General features: G+C 42.1%; 1 long non-coding RNA gene across 2 annotated transcripts; it reads left to right on the plus strand.

The window, feature by feature from the left end:
• The first annotated feature begins 256 nt into the window (after positions 1 to 256).
• LOC107703965 (uncharacterized) lies at positions 257 to 6,267 on the plus strand. 2 transcript variants are annotated; one of them, XR_001635894.1, is made up of 3 exons: positions 257 to 470; positions 5,748 to 5,925; positions 6,063 to 6,267. It is a non-coding gene; the product is annotated as an uncharacterized LOC107703965 (long non-coding RNA). The 2 variants fall into 2 exon arrangements; XR_001635895.1 differs by having other exon boundaries at positions 5,829 to 5,925.
• The last annotated feature ends 1,189 nt before the right edge of the window (positions 6,268 to 7,456 follow it).

Below are 7,456 nucleotides of genomic sequence, written 5' to 3' on the forward strand. Positions count from 1 at the left end.
TTAAGCATTATATAATGTTTGTTAACGATTTATTAATGAAGCTTTTAATCATTGTAAACCATCTGTCAAAATCATTTTAAGATTTTTTTTTTTTAAATGCATGATCATATGAAATATAAGTTTAATGACATTTGTAAGCATTTCGATTTACATTAAATAATGATATGTTAATAATTTGGTAATGTTTAATTAGTTAACATTAACAAGCACATTATTACAACGTGTTGCTGCTGTTTAACCAACCCTTTCTCATCAGTCTGCGTATAAATAACACGACTTTACACTTTCTAATTGCGTGTAATGCATACGCCAAATGCCAATTTTGCGTGCATATGATACGCCAATCCTTCACATTAACTTCGGTGGAGAGCAGATGCGTCTAAATACCACGCGTCATCTTCAGCGGCAGTGACGTCACCAGCGAGGCTCAGTTCGCCCAGTTCACCTGATGCGCCTACACCTTCAAACAGGTAAGGGCAACGATCTTTTTTTGTAATGATCTCGTGGTTAATGGTATTATTTTAAATATTTCAGTGTTTCTGCATCACGTTACATGGGGTCATGTGTTAAAATGGCAGCGTATGCATTCAAATTATGGAACAGTGGGCTGCTCAGTTAGCACAGCTGCTAACGATAGCCTACCATTGACATTAGCCTAGGCTAACTTATTCTGTATATATACCTGTTAGCGCAGCTGGTAGCCTACCGTTGACATTAGCCTAAGCTAACTTCTATTAAATATAGACCTGTCGCAGTTTTAAATAAATAAATAAAACCGTTTTTAATCATGTTGTGACATGGGTCTTCAGCTTTTAGACATGGCTGATGACAGCACAACAAATCAACCAACCCGGTATCAAAAGTCCACACATTTACCATATTTTTACCATAGTAGCCTAACTGTTGCTCGACCATGTCATGTGTAGCCAATGCACAGTAACTACAACATATTTACCATGCTTCTCCCACCGTAACTGTGGTGAAATGTGAACAGTTTATTGGATTGGCTGTTCTGTGCTGGGGTCCAGGGTTGCTGGGCGGGGCCAGTGTGTGCAGTCTGCCGAAGAAGGCAGAGCTAGAGTTGTTCTATGAGCGTGCATGTTTATAAAGTTAAGACTGAGTTCACAGAGTGGTCTGCTCCGTGTATCATGACATGGTGTCAGAAGTAAAAGTTATCCGCGTATTCCTGTGATCTGTGAAGGAGGACGGAATAAAATGTCCAAGTTTCATGGCAAAAGCACTGCCGAAGCTTTTGATGTTGCACAGCCATCAAGTTGGCCGGCGTGGAGGCAGCGTTTTGCACGTTTCAGGATTGCAATGAAACTCGACGAAGAAGACAGTGATGTACAGGTAAATTCACTATTGTATGCGATGGGCAAGCAGGCTGAACCCATATTCAGCACATTTACGTTTTCCGCGGAGGAAGAAAATGATTACTACAACGCAGTAGTTAAAAGGTTTGATGAACATTTCGTGCCCAAGCGCAACCTGATTCATGACCGCGCTTGTTTTCACAAAAGGAGTCAACGAAGCACTGAAAGTGTCGAAGCATTCGTCAGGAGTTTATACCAACTGGCAGAGTTTTGTGAATTTGGTGCTACTAAAGATGAGCAGATTCGCGATCGTATCGTGATTGGAATAGCAGATAGCAACGTGTCTGAAAAGCTGCAGTTAGAGCCCGACTTGACGCTGGAGAAAGCGATACAGATTGCTCGCCAGTCAGAACTGATTAAAACACAAAGCGCTGATATTGAGGTGCATGTGATGTAAGTGAAGTAGGCTATAAGTCTAAACACACTAAACAATTCAAGAAACACACAGGAGGTAAATACAGAAATCCTGACACTAAACAAAGAGATGAAAGTAACAAAGTGACCTGTTCAAGATGCGCACGTGTGCACGAATATGGGGCCTGTCCTGCTCGAGGGAAACGATGCCGCAAGTGTAACAAAACAGGCCATTTCGAGGTCGCTTGTAAAACAAAGACTGTAAAAGAAGTGACCAGTGATAGAAAAGATGATGAAACAAGAGAAACGTGGTTTCTGGGGTCAGTTTCGGATGATGCTAATGAGGATGAGTGGCATGTGAAGTTACCAATGCAGGGGACTACTGTAAAGTTCAAGATCGATACGGGTGCAGATATCACGGTCATGTCTGAGCAAACATTTCTGAAACTCCCTAATCGCCCTCATCTTACAAAAACACTTGCAGACATCAGGAGTCCAGGTGGCACACTTAAAACTGCCTGTGAAATGAAACTGGTGAGCAGAGTCGATTCTATTAGTACTGAGGACAGTGTTTTCGGAGACTTCGGACTGCTGGATTGTGAGCCAATCAAAATTGAGCTCAGACAGGAAGCCAAACCATACAGCCTCTCTACGTCTCGTCGAGTCCCCTTTCCATTACTGCCAAAAGTGGAAGAGGAGCTACAGCGTATGCTAAAGTCAGGAATCATAGAAGAGGTCACTGAAGCAACAGACTGGTGTGCACCAATGGTGCCTGTGATAAAGAAGAACGGCAAGGTGAGAATTTGCGTTGACCTTAAGAAATTGAACGAAGCAGTAAAGCGTGAGAGATTCATTCTGCCCACACTTGAGGATATCTTACCACAATTGTCTGGTGCATGCATATTCTCCACATTAGACGCGTCTAGTGGATTTTGGCAGATACCTTTGGATGCAAGCTGCAGGAAACTCACCACCTTTATCACACCAGTTGGTCGCTTCTGTTTCCGGAGACTCCCCTTCGGAATTACCTCAGCTCCGGAGATATTTCAGAGAGAAATGAGCACTCTTCTCAAAGACCATGCCGGCACAGTAGCGGTGATGGACGATATACTGGTATTCGGTAGAGACAAGGAGGAGCATGATCGCAACCTCAAGGTAGTCTTAAGGTCCATCAGAGAATCTGGTCTTAAGTTGAACAAAGAGAAGTGTCACTTTGGAAAATCTGAGATTCAATTCTTCGGACATATTATTGGAAAGGATGGAATCCGGCCAGACACTAACAAAGTGAGAGCTATAACGGAGCTCCCCTGTCCTATGAATCTGACCGAACTGCGACAGGTTTTAGGGATGATAAATTACCTGGGCAAATTCCTCCCGGGTCTCTCGTCAGTTCTTCATCCAATGACTGAACTTCTTAAGAGTGACACTGAATGGACCTGGGGTGTGGCACAGATAAAGGCATTTAACAGGGTCAAGAGCATGTTGACCACAGCACCAGCGCTAGCATTCTATGATGCAAACAGGACCACAGTAGCCAGTGCGGACGCAAGCAGTTATGGCCTAGGGGCTGCCCTGTTTCAGCAGCAGGAAAATGGACTACGTCCTATTGCTTTCTGTTCAAGGACCTTAACTGAGACCAAACACCGCTACTCACAAATCGAGAAGGAGTGCCTAGCTGGTGTGTGGGCATGTGAGGGGTTCTCGCGGTACTTGCAAGGTATGGACAAATTTGAACTCCAGACTGACCACAAGCCGCTGGTGCCCTTAATAAACACATATGATGTTGACAAAGCTCCCTTAAGATGCCAATGGCTACTGATGCGCTTAATGAGATTTAATGTCAAAGCAGTCCATGTACCAGGCAAACAGCTTGTGGTGGCAGACACTCTTTGCAGAAATCCGCTGACTCATCTTGGTGAGTCTGACACCGAGTGTGATGTGACAATGTTTGTACAGGCAGTATTGTCTACTAAGTCTGTGAGTGGAGACAGGTTAAATGCCATAAGGAAAGCCACACAACAAGATTCAGATCTCCAGTCGGTTTGCAAGTACATCCGCCAAGGATGACCCAGTCAGACATCTCAATTGACAAACACACTGCATGGGTTTCATGCAGCTAGAGCTCACCTTTCTGAAATTGATGGACTTTTGCTGTATGAGGACAGAATTGTGATTCCTGGTTCACAGAGACTGGAGGTGTTACGTCAGCTTCACACAGGTCATCAGGGCCTCGCGAAGTGCAGGGAGAGGGCTAATATGTCAGTGTGGTGGCCTGGAATAGGCAGGGACATCACAAAAACAAGAGAGACGTGAGTTCTGTCAAGTCTACAAGCCAACACAAAAGAGAGAGCCTCTGATGGTTACATCTCTTCCTGATGGGGTGATATTGATATTGAGATTGCACATCTGCAAACTGTTTCAAGCCAGCAGGTGATAACACATTTTAAAACAATGTTTGTTCGGTGGGGGATCCCATACGAGCTTGTGACAGACAATGCTACTTAGTTCACGTCTACTTTTGCAGAGTTCAAAACGACATACAATTTCACTCACACTACTTCCAGCCCTCACTACCCACAGGCTAAAAGAAAGAAGTGTTGCTATTGCAAAAAGGGTGCTCAGACAGCCAGATCCACAGCTGGCTCTTATGAGCTATCGTGCAACACCTATCAATGCCACAGGATTGAGCCCAGCTCAACTGATGATCGGACGTCAGATCAGAACAACAGTTCCGATACTACCACTGGCTCTTATGAGCTATCGTGCAACACCTATCAATGACACAGGATTGAGCCCAGCTCAACTGATGATCGGACGTCAGATCAGAACAACAGTTCCGATACTACCAAATAACCTGCTACCCAGTTCAACTGACTATGAACAAATCAGACTGAAAGACAAACAAACCAAACAGGCTAATAAGTACTTCTACAACCGACGATACTCAGCACGTTCTCTATCTGACCTACATCCTGGTCAAAGTGTGAAAGTTAAGTTGGATGGAGAAAAAGCATGGAAAACATCAGCAACAGTTGTTGGAAAAGCTCCTGAACCCAGATCATACATTGTGCAAACAAAGGAAGGCATAATCTCTCGCCGGAACCAGAGACACATTCAGAGTGTCCCTGAAACACCTGTAACTCCGTAAACATCTGAGACACCAAATGGACAGACTGTAAATGAGAACAGTGAAGGAACCGATGGACCATCTCTTGAGACTGATTTAACCACAGACTTTATGAATGGGTCCAGTACCCCAGCTTCCATTACACCACACACTCTTACACCCACCCGCAAAAGAACCCTTGCTGGTAGGGAAGTAAAACAGCCCGTAAAGTTTAAGGACTATGTTTTGGGGTAGTTGTTAACAACCATACCGATGCAAATAGTTTCCTTGCATTTTAACTTCTACAATGTACTGTAAGATGAAAAAAAGGGAAAAAAAGGGAATTGTTAAATGCTAACGTTCTGTTTAAGTGACGAGTTATGGTGAAGAGATTGTGAGCAGTGAATATTATTACTGATATCTGATGTTGATATTGATGCCTGTTACTTGGTTGAGAATGTAATTTGCTTAGTTCCATATTGCTTATAGAGAAAAAAATAATAATGAGGGACAGTAGAACTTTAAAGACGGGAGATGTGATGAAATGTGAACAGTTTATTGGATTGGCTGTTCTGTGCCGGGGTCCAGGGTTGCTGGGCAACGGGGGCGGGGCCAGTGTGTGCAGTCTGCCGATGAAGGCAGAGCTAGAGTTGTTCTATGAGCGTGCATGTTAATAAAGTTAAGACTGAGTTCACCGAGTGGTCTGCTCCATGTATCATGACAGTAACCATAGTTTTACTGTGTTATCTGTAGTTACTAATGCACAATAACCACAACACTTACCATGGTTTTACCACAGTAACTGTGTTTTTACTCTATACTATTTGTAAAGCACAGTAACCACAATGCTTGCCACGCCTTTAATACCTTTTTGTGAAGTAATTGTAATTCAATATTTTTTTTCTGTCTTGCAGTTACGTAAGATCACATACTCCAGCAGCTCTTTAAAGAAGCCATCTCTTGTAAAAGTCTCTCTCTCTCTCTCTCTCTGCTAGAATTAACAGGGAACTTCAACTCGACGCTCCCAATGCTGACCTTGAAGAAGCTGTCAAGGAGGCTGAACAAGTCCTTCAAAGGTTCAACCCTTCACAGGTAATGTTGAAAACATTTAGTTATAACTGATTTGCTTTAACGAACGCATCCTTATATTATGTGTTAATCAAATATTTTGGTCACAGATCATTTTTTAACACACTGTCTCAACATGTTTATATTTCTCTTCGTTTCAGCTGAAAGGGAATACCAAAGGAAGGCCTGTCATGGGATTTGAATTTGACCATCTTGTGCGTTTATGGAGAAGACCAAAAGCTGCAAAGGCAAACACTTCCAATGGTACGTCTGTGTCGGTCTGAGCACTTTGACTGAACTTTACTGCAGAGACATTTTGCACAGCATTTGATGTTTCTTAAACTTTGGTTTACATACCCCACGGCCCCATCAGGAAATAAAAGTGTCATGTAGAAGTAGTAATAATTCATACAATTTACCAAGTCTGCAAATTCATATGATATTGCACAAGCATACATATTTTTATGAAGCGAATTTTACTCCTACTGCTGTCATTGGCCATTGCCTCAACTCCCAAGCAGATTGTGCGCATTGCAAGAGTGTTTATATCATAAAGTTTATATTAAGTTCATTGTATTCTTTATTAATCTTTACAAATTGGTGCCGTCTCTTCCTGTTCCAACAGTACGTGATATCTGTCCACACCTCATAGTCTGCCTTTCTTTCCATGTTGATTTTTATTGAACACATCTGTCTAAGAAGCAAGACTTTTTAAGTTTAAGTTTAACTGACAAATCAGATCTTCAATTAATTTGGCCAAATCAGATCACTTAAAGCTGTTCACACCAAGAACAAGAACTATAATGAGAACTATTTTAGCATCCACACCAACAGACGATACTGTTCTGTTTATTATAAGCATGCGCTGTGGTTATGTTGTCTGCCATAAAATGCTCAAGCTCTTTAAAGTCTGGTGGATTCTGATTGGCTGTCAATGTTTTTATTGTTCATCAGCTGTAAAAAAATTATTGTTCTGAAAGAGATTCCAACGATATTGTTCCTCTGTGTCATAAAATGTTAACTCTGAAATGTTCCTTTCATTCTGTTAAAATTACACACTTCTCATCATGGACAACAAACTGTGCTGAGTCACATTTTTTAAATTGTCTTTTCAACAACTTGCCAATATGTAAGTTGCAAGTCATGGATATCCTAGAATAAGAATAGACCCACAAAAATATCTACATCAGTTCCCATTTGGAATGGGCACCATTTATTTAAAGGGGTCATATGATGCTGCTAAAAAGAACATTATTTTGTGTATTTGGTGTAATGAAATGTGTTTATTCCACATACTGTACATTATTGTTTCTCCTCTATGCCCCGCTTTTCTGAAATGTGTCAATTTTTACAAAGCTCATCGGTCTGAAAAGCGAGGTGTGCTCTGATTGGCCAGCTATCCAGTGTGTTGTGATTGGCCGAATACCTCATACCTCAAGCGGAAATGTTACGCCCCTCACCATACTGTGTTAATGCCGTGTCTGGCCGGAGCAACGACAAACGACACAGAAAACCCATTACAAACGAGGCATTTGTTGCATCCAGTGGGGACATA

Source organism: Sinocyclocheilus anshuiensis, unplaced genomic scaffold (genome assembly GCF_001515605.1).
Source record: "Sinocyclocheilus anshuiensis isolate Anshui unplaced genomic scaffold, SAMN03320099.WGS_v1.1 scaffold2532, whole genome shotgun sequence".
Classification (NCBI taxonomy): Eukaryota; Metazoa; Chordata; class Actinopteri; order Cypriniformes; family Cyprinidae; genus Sinocyclocheilus; species Sinocyclocheilus anshuiensis.